This window comes from Mesoplodon mirus, assembly GCF_964341445.2.
Source record: "Mesoplodon mirus genome assembly, chromosome: 9".
Lineage (NCBI taxonomy): Eukaryota > Metazoa > Chordata > Mammalia > Artiodactyla > Ziphiidae > Mesoplodon > Mesoplodon mirus.
In genome coordinates this window covers 26,154,636-26,167,672 of record NC_138985.1, presented here as the reverse complement: position 1 = coordinate 26,167,672, position 13,037 = coordinate 26,154,636, and the positions used below count along the sequence as shown (strand labels likewise).

The following is a 13,037-nucleotide window of genomic DNA, read 5'->3' as shown; positions in this document are numbered from 1 at the left end:
TGCACAAAACCTGCCGGCCACTATGACGACAAAAGCTGCCCCATCACCTCCCTTGATGCTTTTCAGTGCAAGGGGAAAAGGATGTTTATTGTCAGCTCTTTGCTGAGCACTGAGCCACTGCAAACAGGGTAACTCAAGAAATGCTTTCAACACCTGTTGGGGATGCATTTTATCATCCCCAATCTTCACATAACGACACTAAAGTCCCCAAAGCTAATAAGGTTTTTGCTCAAGGTCACATGGCTAATAATTAATAGCACCAGGAAGCAAATCCATGTCCACCTGAGCTGTCTCACATTGAAGACCATGTACTTTCCATAACCTTAGCAGCCTCGTCTTGCTTCTCACTCTTCCATGGACAAGCTGGGGAACATGCTGTTTCAACAGATTTTACTTTTGTTGCCTCATTCAATAACTGGTATTTATGTTGGCTGTCCTTTACATCTCACTTGATTAGGCTTCGGGAAAACAAATTAGGGAGTCACAAGGAGACTACAAAACAGTACATTTCTATCTCATAAAAATTCTTCCAGCCTCCTCTCGATTTGGGGAGCTCATAGGAAGAACAAATAAAACCAAAGCACATGTGGGTAACAGAATGTCAGTCAGTAAAGCAGCAAGTGTGCTCCCGGGTCTTCGGAGAATTCCATTCAGAAAAGGTCATGTTGAGGAAGCCACTGCTGATGGAGAGAGAGAGGACACAGACCTCCTAAAACCATCAAGCCGCCCCTTTCTGTCACAACCCATACCACCCACTCCAGATAAACGGCAACTTCCAACTGATTCCACAGTTTTCCTTCTCTGAAGCTCAGGGAAATTCCTTTTTTCCCCCCTTCTCACACTTCCTTCCAAATGCTCCAGTGTATGACTGTGTTTTCACGGGTTGGTCCCTTTTCAGGAAAGGAGCACACATTGGGAAGCAGTGTCCCCTATGCTCCCGGGAAAGCTGATAATTTGGTGTTTTAGGGATGTGTTCCATTTTGACATTAACCATGGTTTTCATCTAAAACTTGTCTTTCAAGAGAAGGACTCTGCTGAGCGAATACAAGGCTGAAGTCGAAGTCATGTATGTGGTTTGTTCCTAACTGGATGACCTGAAGCAAGACGATCAACTGGAAAATAGTCACTTGACTATTCAGGAATCTGGGTTGAAACACAGCTACCATTTACTGATATTGCTGCTGCTGCCAGGAGTATTAGCAGTGGTAGCAACCGTTTCCTAAGAATCTAGGATGTGCCAGTCACTGTGCCAAAGGGTTTACATACATGATCTCCTATAATCCTCACGGCAATCCTGTATGGATGTTGACGGAGGTTTAAGGTAAAAGGGTTAAAGTTAGGATCCAGGTTAGAAAATGAGAATAACTTGCCCAACATCATACAGCTAGGAAGCTGTCAGTTTCCAAGTCCAGGTCTGTTGGGTTTAGGAACTTGGAGTTTTGTTAAAAAAAGAATGGGTTGAGGTGAAATTCACATAACATAAAATTCACCATTTTCAAGTGAACTATTCAGTGGCATTTAATACATTTGCAATGCTGTGTGACTACCACCTCTATCTAGTTCCAAAATACTTCCATTGCTCCTGAAACGGAGCAGGACCCTACCTGTGGTCCCTGCCCCCCATGTCCTCCGCCTGCCTTTTGTCTGTGGAAAAACTTTAACCAAAGAATAAGTTTAATCAGAGAAATGAGAAAATGCAGAAACAAAGGAAAACCGTACAACAAGACTAAATAATAATAGTTTAGTCATTAAGCGTAGTTCAGGACCTTTCGTTCCTTCTCAAGGGCTACTGATAATATCCTGAGCCCTACCCTGTGAGCTGTCTTATAGACACTGAAACCCCATCAGGTGGAAGAAGTTAACTACGTGATGGCCAGACTGTAGCCATGACATTAGCTGCCACAATTCCAAGAACTGGCCTCAAGGAAATGGGAACAAACCGACCCTGGAACTGAAGATTAACTGTACTTAAAACAACCAGGATGACGCTGCTCAGACCAGCGATGACCGATTTCAAGATGACGGTCACAGCTGGCTGTGCTGTTTCTGCACGTAGCCCCTTCCTTCAACCTATAAAAGCTCTTGCCCCCTGATTGTGAGGGGTGGAGTCGGCCTTTGGACAGGCATCCGCCCTCTCCTGCACGGCCCCCAGTCGCCGGCAACCAAAATAAGGCAAACGTTCCTTTCTGCCAACCTTGCCTCTTTATTGGCGAGCAGCCAGACCCCACCTTCAGTTGCACTCTCAGTAAAACCCTCATTCCTTAAGCAGTTTCTCTCAATTCTCCCCTCCCCTCATGCCCCTGGCAACCACTAACCTTCTTTCTGTCTCTAGGGATTTCTCTATTCTGGATATTCCATATCAATGAAATCATACAATATGTGGCCTTTAGTGTCTGGTGTCCTCCACTTAGCATAATGTTTTTGAGATTCATCCACACTGGAGTACTGTGGTATTGATACTGAGAACTTGGACTTTTTTTTTTTTTTTTTTTTTTTTTGCGGTATGCGGGCCTCTCACTGTTGTGGCCTCTCCCGTTGTGGAGCACAGGCTCCGGACGTGCAGGCTCAACGGCCATGGCTCATGGGCCCAGCCGCTCCGCGGCATGTGGGATCTTCCCGGACCGGGGAACGAACCCATGTCCCCTGCATCAGCAGGCGGACTCTCAACCACTGCGCCACCAGGGAAGCCCGAGAACTTGGACTTTTAACCTCCCTGCAGGGATGATGTATAAGGGAATTCTTCAGGTCCAGCCATAGGAAAGGGCAGTTCAACTTGTGTCATCCTCACTATGCACCCTCCTTCCTTGGGAGCTTCCAGATCCACACCGAACACTGTGCTACCAAGTTTGGGATGAAGGGCATTTAACACTTTGCACAAAAAAATCTTCGAGAATTTAGGTTAGTGGAATGGTATTACTTGGTAATTTTTAGACTTGCTAGGATAAAGACACCTGGAAGATACTATATATTTGGAAAGCTTAGGCTTCTTTAAATAAATATAAGTTACTAAGTAAGCCATATTGCAGTTTATGAAATTGTATATCCTTTTTCATATGCCCCTTCAGAAACCAGGTATTTTGCATATGATTGATTTTAGAAAGATTCTGAAGCTGCGGTTTGTCCATGTAATTTAATATCAGAGTATGGTATAGGCATCTGTACTGTACTGGCAGTTTTCACATTGTAATTTCCTATACGTTTCTTAAATACAGCAGTGCTCCCTTATCTGTAGGGGATAGTTTCCAAGACCCCATGTGGATGCCTAAAACCACAGATAATGTCAAAGCCTATGTATACTCTTTTTTCTTATCCATACATACTTATGATAAAGTTTAATTTATAAATGAGGCACAGTAAGTGATGAACAACTATAACTACTGATAACATAGAACAATGATAACAATATACTATAATAAAAGTTATGTAAAAGTGGGCTCTCAAAATATCTTACTGTACATATGTAATGCTTTTTCCTTCTTAACTAACCACCTATGACATACTGTGGCCTTAACTTTTGCAGTTTGAGGTGTGACGGCAAAACGAGCACAAATTTCTTTTTCCTTCTTCACAATCTCACGGATAGAAGATTCGCTCTTACTGTAGAGCTCAGCGACCTCAGCTTACAGTTTATTTTTCTTTCCTTATTAAGTTGAGAACTTTCACCTTTTCACTTAAAAGAAGCTCTTTACAGCTTCCCTTTGGCATATCCGAACTGCCAGCATCACTACTCTTGTGCTTTGGGAACATTATTCAGTAAAATAAGGGTCACCTGAACACATGGGCTGCCACTGACAGACAGTCAATCTGATAACCTAGATGGCTACTAAGTGACTAACGGGTGGATACGCTGGACAGAGGGATGATCCAAGGGACAGAGGGGGGATGGCAGGAGAGTTCATCACTCTCCTCAGAATGGCACACAATTTAAAATTTATGAATGATTTTTTTCTAGAATTTTCTGTTTAATAGTTTTGGACCACGGTTGACAACAGGTAACTGAAACTTTGGAAAGTGAACCTGGGGATGGTGCAGAGTGAGGAGGTACTGTGGAGGACCATTTTGCCACGTGGTTCATAAGAAACAGAAATTTACAGTCCCTTACAAATATACATAGGCGTGCACCGTGAGACAAGGAAAGCGGTATCTAGATCCCAGAGAAAGCTAAGCTCTCATGGGTCCATTGATTGAATCCCGTCCTTGTAACCCTGTGCAATAATCCTATGGACCTGGGATGTCCCTCCCAGTCTAGGCTTTGCATGAAGCGTTCTTCAACTATTTGTTTCAAGAAGTAGAACATGTTTGACATAATTATTTACATCTAAGGTCCAGAAAGAATGATCTGATTTTCTGTTTAAAAAAGATGAGCGGATAAGTCACATGGTTCTTAAATCACTTTTTGGCAAAGCAATATCTACACCCGCATATGCTTTCAAACACTCGAAAGCTGTGTGATCTTGAGAATTCTTAAAAGTCACTGAGTCTCAGTCTATTGATTTCTAAACTGAGGTTGGCAGTACCTATGGAGGATTGGTTTGAGCAGTTGGGTAATACAGTATGGGTAATAACATCAGTAATAATCAAAGAAATGTGTATGAAGATACTGAGCCCCAATTTTGTTTATAAAACTAGCAACTCATCTTGTGGATGTCATCTTAGTGTGTGTTTAAGACGTCCGTGATTGGGACTTCCCTGGTGGTGCAGTGGTTGGGAGTCCGCCTGCCCATGCACGGGACCTGGGTTCGAGCCCTGCTCTGGGAAGGTCCCATATGCCGTGGACCAACTAAGCCCGTGCGCCACAACTACTGAAGCCTGTGTGCCTAGAGCCCATGCTCTGCAACGAGAAGCCACCGCAATGAGAAGCCCGCGCACCGCAACGAAGAGTAGCCCCTGCTCGCCGCAACTAGAGAAAGCCCGCGAGCAGCAACGAAGACCCAACGCAGCCAAAAACAATAAATAAAAAAAAAAAAGAGGTCTGTGATCGGTAGGAATGCAAATTGGTGCAATCCTTCTGGAGGGAAATTTGTCAACTCAACATCAAGAGTTTTAAAAGTGTTCACACACTTAGATGGAGAAATCCTGCTTAAAAAAATTTTTTTCTATGGATGTAATCAGGAATATCGACAAATTTTATTGGCAAGGATCTAAATAAACAACTTTCTAAATCTCCTTAATACTCTTAATACCTCTCTCCTTCCCACAAGGCTTTCTAACACACAGCCTGTGAGGGTTCTTTGTGGGGCGTTCTGAACTTAAAAAAAAAAGAAAGAAAACTTTTCCATCTTTTCTTAGCTTCCAAAGGTTACCTTGTTAAGAGTAGGTGTTTAGCAATCATTCCCTCATGTACTGTCCTCAAAGGCCTATCTCTAACCGCTTCCTTCCAGATAAAGAGGTCAAATAGTTGTAATACTGAAAAACAATTAGGAAAATATGTCCAAAACGTTGGCACTGGTTTAATAAATTACAGTACATCTAAATGATGGCAAACTGTACTATAATTTCAAGTTGTGTATTCTGGGGCTGTGAACAGCCATAACTGCCTTCACTCTCTCCTGATAAACCACTGAAATAAAAGTACATGAGTTCAACAAACCAACATAAAACTTCATATGAGGGAAAAGGATGGGAGAGAGCATCACTAGTGAATGGGATATTCCAACAAATTTAAGAATGACATGGATGGGATCATGTTGATGGGGAAAAGAGGTAGAGAAAGCTGAAGCACAGACTATTCTACAAGGACACTGAGAGGAAGTCGATGCCAGTTGGTCTATTTCACCTCCCCAAGAGCCTCTTTTTTAAAAATTTAATTTATTTATTTTTTTAATATTTTTGGCCACTCTGTGCATGGTTTGCGGAATCCTAGCTCCCCGACCAGGGATCGCACCCATACCCTTGGCAGTGAAATCGCCAAGTCCTAACCACTGGACTGCTGGGGAATTCCTGAGCCTCTTTTCTTAAAATCAATGGTTAAGAGAGAGACAGATCTTAGACTAGAAGTAGGGCTGAAAGCAGAAGGATTAAACGCCTCAATATAGACCAGTCTCACTGGTTTCGACTAGAAACTAGAAGAAAGTGAAGCTTGCTTTCAAATTTCTAAACTGAAATGACGTTAAACCTAGAATTGTACATCCAGTCAAATGATTAATCAAATATGAAGGTATTTTCAAACTCTCAAAGATTAAACTTACTAAGTATGTTTCTTGAAGTTGACTCCAGTAAAATACTGGAGTAAATGAAATAAGAGGAAAATTTTGGTACGCATTGAGGACCAACCAAGAAGTGTAGGGAAGGAAGGTCCCAGAACGACAGCTTAGACAAGGTAGAGATGGAGAAGGACAGAGATCTTCAAAACGGGGAGACTAAGGAGGCAGAAGAGCCTTAACTGTATAATCAGTATGACTGAGAGGTTGGAAAAAGTAAAATAACGAGATAAAGCTACATACACAAGAAAAAATATAAGAACTAGGAACTCTAGAAAAAAACAAAATTTGCCTAAGAAAATCATATTCAAATATGAAGCAAATTACAATGTGGCAAGATTTTAAGTAATTGATGGAATGTAAGTAAAGAAAATCCATTTGACTTTGATGCCAAGAACATTCAAGAAGCACTTATTATCTGTGTATCCTCTATAATGGCACAAAGCATAGTGCATTAGATTGTCTATTAGTTGCTGTATGCCCTATGCAGGCAGGAAAATGCCAACTGTATTTGCTAATTGGCCCTCAATGCCTTTTGTGGTCCTTCTAATGAAGATAACAGCAAGCATCTTCTCTTGAACGCTTGTGATGACTGTGGACTCTGCTTTTTATTTGCATTATCTCACTGGACTTTTCAACTTATAAAATAGAGAGCATTATAACTCGCATTTCACAGATCAAGAAATTGAGACCCTTTAAAGGGTTAGTTTGTCTAAGGTTACCCAGCTAAGTAAGAGATAGAACCAGGACAAAATGTCCTATACGTCAGACTCCACGGTCCATGCTCTGTCATTCAATACAAATGTGTTGAACTAATTATTGCTAACAATTAAAGATATTTGAATAAATACTATTTATATTATTTTATTAATTCATTTATCCACTAATTTATTCTACATATAATTTGTGAGTATCCCTGTGTCAAGATCTGAGCTATATAATCTAGATATATGTTAGCAAACAAAATGTATCTAGACCCTTCTTTCATGGAATTTACATTCTGATTCGGAAGACAGACAAATAGGCAAACAAATAAATAGTTTTAATTTGATAGAAATTACTAAATGAGTAGAAACCTAGCTGAAAAGAGGAGAATATTGCAGGCATGGTGGAGAGGGGTCACGGAGTAGTAAAGGACTACAGTAAGACCCCTACATCCGAACCTTCAATTTGTGAACTTTCAAAGATGCGAACGTGCCCCTGGATGCCAGCTGTTGTACTGGACTACTGTACTTTTCAAGGTACTGTACTGTCAGATTAAAAATGTTTATTTTTGTGTTTGTTTTTTATGTGTTATTTGTGTGAAAAGTATTATAAACCTATTACAGTACTACAGAGCTGACTGTGTTAGTTGGGTACCTAGGCTAACTTGTGTGAACAGGCTTGATGTTCAAGGCACTGAAAAAAGTTCCAGCGTGGCTCAAACATCATTTGGTAGTTTCTAGATGACGTTGGAGGGAGAGGCACAGGGATTTATAGGCTATGGTAGTAAACTTGGATCCTATTCTGAGTTCACTGGGAAGCAGCTGGGGCTTTAAGCAGAGCAGTGACAAGACTTAAATAATCCCGTTGCTGGGCAGAGAATGCGATCAAATGAGCTGGAGGCTGTTCTGGGGAGATCAGAGGAGGAGATGATGGTGGCCTAGACTAGGATGGTGCTTACAGAATTTAAGAAAAGTGGATGCATTTGAGAGCTATTTGGTGATAGAATGAGAGGGCTTGCTGATGAAGTAAAAGGCCCACCCAAGGTAGTTGAGGAGGGAGGGAGAAGGATCAAAGGAGAACTCCTCTTTCTGAGTTGAGTAACTGGTGAGGCCATTTACCAGATGCAGAAGGCTGAATGGATTCACAGACAAGCCTGGGTGGAAGCAGAAGTCACATTCTTTTTGAAGATGCTGTTTGACTTGCCAATGAGATATCTGAGGAGAGAAGCCTTTAGCTATGCAAGTCTGGAATTCAGGGAAGAGTTTGGGCCAGGATATGTAAATTTAGGGGTCATTTACCATTTAAATGTCTTCATTCCAAAGCAGTATATTTCCAAGGCAATTGTATTTATTCCAACATCTCTGATGCTGAGGTTTTAAATTCGTTATTTAGGCAGCCTCTCCTCTATTATCTAAGTTCTATATCAAGATCTACTGCATCAAAATGGTTTGTGTCCCCAGGAAGCAAATTAAATGAATGAAATATTAATCTGTATAGCTCATAAATTCGGAGGTAAATGCATTTCTTGCAAAGAGGAATTCTTGGCCTTGAACAGACACATCTCCACTGACTTGAGGGGTAGAAATTAGGGCAGTTTTACTTGTGAAAGAACTGTGGACTCTGTGCTCACAGAAAGAGGCAGAGAAAGAAACGCAGAGTTCTCTGAGACTGAGTCATAGATACTTAGGGATTACCAAAGGTGTGGATGTTTTTCATCTGCATTAATAAAGGCAATCAAACCAAAAAATGCTGAAAAGAAATGCACACCACAGCAATCTCCAGCACATCAGCTGGTACCAAAGCTGGAACCCCAAGTGCTGTCCTTGTGAGGAGTCTACCTAGTCTAAGGATTGGTGGGCAAAGCCCTCACCAGGAAGGGGCTTGAGTGGCACAGCTTGTGGGTTAGACCCACTTCTCCATGAGGACTGTGTGTGAACTGCCCTTGGTCCCTCAGGAACAGTGTGTCAGATTCTAGGAAAGTGACAATGCCTTTGACCTCAACTTCTGCGTATGCCCGTTCTTGGGAGGCTGAACTAATAAACCTCCAGGAACCCATAGGTCAAGAGCTGGAGGCTGACAAAATGCAAAGGTAGACGAGGAGGAACCTGCCCCAGTCTCTAGTCATACACGATGACATTGGTAACTACTACTTAGTGAGCCCTTACTGTATACCAGGCCTGGGGCGAAGAGTTTTGTATTTGTTAATCTAATTTGATCCCCACAATAACCTCAGAGAGTTTTTGCATTTATCAGTGCCTTTTATTCCTATATCACAGAAGAGGAACATGCAGCTCAGAGAGGTTATGAAACATGTACAAGGGCACACAGCACACAGCAGACGCACATATAGATCTGCTGATTACATAGCCATTGTTTTCGAGAAGTGACATGGCAAGAGGGTTAAGAGCGTGGGTTTGGGGAGCCAGAGGGTCTAGATTCACATCCTGGCTCTGCCATGTATTGAGTGTATCTCCTTGGGTAATTTACTTAATCACCTGTGCCTCAGCATCTTTCTCTGTACAATGGGGATGAAAATGGTCCCTTCCATATAAAGTTGTGAGGATTTTTAGAACTTCTTAGAACAGAACTGAGCACACAACAAGCACTCAATACATGCTAGCTGCTGTTGTTACCTTTCCTTCTTTGCTGCAGTGCTGACCTTAGCAACCTAGATTCCTTAAGTAGAGCCTTGGTCACCTGTTAATTTCAGGCTTCTACTTCCCAGAACATGGACAAGTGAGCTGCATTTCAGATTCATTACAGCAAGTTAGGGATAAAAGCCTTAACTTTTAAAAATCTTTAACAGTCAAGGATAAGATTATTTAAAGGAAAAGGAAAAGGGAGGAAGGAACTCTTTTTTAAAAAAAATCAATTCTATTCATTCATTTTAGTTAAGGGCAGCTTTTTTTGTCTTCAAATACTAATTTTAAAAAAAGTTTTATTTTATATTGGAGTATAGTTGATTAACAATGTCATGTTAGTTTCAGGTATACAGCAAAGTGATTCAGTTATACATATACATGTATCTATTCTTTTTCAAATTCTTTTCCCATTTAGGTTATTATAGAATATTGAGCAGAGTGCCCTGTGCTATAAGGAAGGAAACTTTTCTTAAGCACGTCAGACATAAGAAGCACTTTTCAAATGTTTATTTCATGTATTCCTCACTTCAACCCCTTGAGATAGGTATGTTTTCCTCTTCCTACAGATAACAAAAGGGAGGCTAAGGAAGGTTGAATGATTACCTGATCATCTGATAAGTACATATTTACTAACTCCAACAGCATCATAACATACACCAGAAATTAATTTTATACTCTCTTGAATTTTCACTAGTTATGTTAAAAGGAACTTTGGAAACATGGGACTTATTTTACTTACTTAACGAACACTTACTCTGTGCCAAACACTATTATATGTGCTTTGCACATTTGATTCATTCAGCCCAGAAGGTACTACTATGATCCCCATTTGTAAAATTGGGAAAACTGAGCAACACAGCAGGGAAGTCACAGAGCTAAAAGGGTCGCAGAGCTAAAAGGAGCTGAGCCAGGATTCCAAGCCAGAGAGTTTTGCTCCAAATCCCGAACCTTTGCCAATGGGCCACGCTGCTTCCCAGTAAAAAAGGAAAAAGCAAAAGAAGAGAATTATCTAAGCTGGAAAATAAACTCGGGGTCTTGGAGTAGAACATGCCAAGGAGTAGAACATGCCAGCTTCAGATTTTGTCTTCTGACAGTCTATTCCCTCTGTATTTCTAGATCACAGTTCTACCAGATTTCTTATGCAATAGGTACTCATTACTACTTCATCTTTTCACATTAATTTGTCATACTCCGCCTATTTTGCTGTAGGAGGTCCTGGAAACACAGCAGCATCGATACGTTCTGATTTCTCATGTTTCTGAGTCAGGCAATGCTCTCCAAAGTGTTCCTCTACCCACCCCAAAAGGAATGAAGCCTTCACTGTGTTCTCTGTGGAAAGTTATCTGGTTCAAGACACAGCGAGGGCCCAGTTCCTGGTGTGCCAGAAAATTCCTCAGACTAGCCCTGTGTCGTGTTTTCCATCTGTGGTTTGAGGCCCTTCGGTAACAAGACCCTGACTATTCTGTCTCATCTCTTCTTAGAAACCTTCCACGATTCTCTTAGGCTGAAAAGGGAATCTACCCCATATATGCAAACATCCCAAGCTACTCTAACTATACACAGAGTTTGAGCTACGTTTCTATAATCCAGACCAACTTAATAATGTAAACAGTTTCAGGAAACAGAGGTAGCCAAAAACATGTGGGAAACCATAATGAATATTCAAGTAATGGGAACATAATATCACATCATCATGAGGGAAGGGACCTCAACCGTCCTTTTTTCCAGAACTCCATGCACCTTCCGTCTTCATGATGCATTTCTAAAGCGATGAAACAACTTATGGCTCAACCTCACAGCAAACTGGCAAAGGATCAGCACTAAGGGTTAAATTAATTAACATCGCTGGCCAGTCCAATCATAATGGAAGAGAGAATGAATACAATTAAAACTAAGTGTGCAGGTCTTTTCATTTGTTGGTGTTTTTAATGTCTGATATGGATGTCAACTTTTTTAAAAAATTAAGAATACTTAAAAGCAAACATCTGTTTCATAATATATGAAATGCTATATCGAAAGTTTTTATTTTGACTTCTTTGGCCTATTGCTAAGATACGTACTATAGATACCATTTAATCTTCAAGGCTTACTAGTGTAATAAGAAGCCAAACTTCATTTCACTGAAAATAATGATAGCTCCAGTACCAAGTTATTTCACAATTTCCCCTCCACTGCTTGAACTCATCATCATAACAATAACAATATTTTTTATATGGTGCCTCTCAGCCATAGCATCCAGGGCGCCAAATGGAGCCATACAGTTAGAACACATTAAACCCATTAGATGTGAGATAAAAACAGATAAAGCCATTTCAACTAGCATGGAAGAGTGAAAAAAGGCCATAGAGAATAAAAATGGCTTTGGACATCTTGAACAGAAAGACTCAATCGATGGCACTGCTTATATGGTCCGGCATCCCAGAAACTCGAGGCAACATGTGGTGTGTACCACCAACTCGGACGAGTCACCCAGTCTTGCCCAGGGTTCAGAAGCACCATATATCACTACTGCTGTAACAGACTTTAATTCATTATTTTGGAGCTCAATAAAGATGCCTCAAGCCCCACTACCTATGAGGTAAGAGTATATTTTCAACTATGTCTATGGTCCTGTGGTAGTCATCAGTGTTCATCAGATGTCCAGCTTCCACCTTCCAGGGCCATGATAGTGTGACATGTCCTGATCCCTTTGTGTGAGGCCAAGGGATTGGCCAACAAATTGTGAATGGGAGGTATGTGTATGCCCCACCTCCAGGCCAGAACACTCAATGCTGAGGTAAGCCCCTCCAGGTCTCTCTGGTATAACAACTCCACCTTGCAAACCCTGATGAACATGGGATGTGAGCAAGGAACCTACTTGTGTTGTTTTAAGCCAATGTTATTCGGGAACTGTTACTACAACATGACCTAGCTTATGGAGACTGATTCTATGCCTCAATTTTAAAACAGAGACCGATTTGCCTGAACCAGATGAGAGACTCATTCATCTAGTCCCCCTCAGCACTTCTTTGAAAAGCATTCAGTTCAGATGTTCCAAATACTTTGAAACTCTCATTTTGTGTGGAGTCAATTGTGACCAGTGGAATGATGAGAACAGCTATTATTTATTGAGTACTTACATGTGTTAGGCATTTGGTGGAATGCTTTTCATATATTATCTTGTTTGATAGACTAAATGACTTTTAAAAGTAGGACGATTATTATACCGTTTCATCAACAAAGGAAAGTGGGGTTAAGTAACGTTATCAAAACAACACAGTCAGTCAACTAAAGAATTTTGTTAGAATTGAGGCTGGCTAAATACAAAGTGCATGCTCGTTAACACTAGGATATATTTCCTCTCTGCATAATGTGGAAGAAAATCTGTTCGCATATCAGTGGCTGAATAAATACCATTCTTTGGCAGATGGTGTTATAAAGCAGTACTGTATTATAAATACTTATATATTTCATGATTGCTAATCCATTAAGGCATTTATCTTTCATTTGA

General features: G+C 40.9%; 1 protein-coding gene across 2 annotated transcripts in view; it reads right to left on the bottom strand.

Moving 5' to 3' along the window:
* SUGCT (succinyl-CoA:glutarate-CoA transferase) overlaps positions 1-13,037 on the bottom strand; it is a 720,769-nt gene that overhangs the window by 48,831 nt on the left and 658,901 nt on the right. The gene's annotated exons all lie outside the window — the stretch shown is intronic.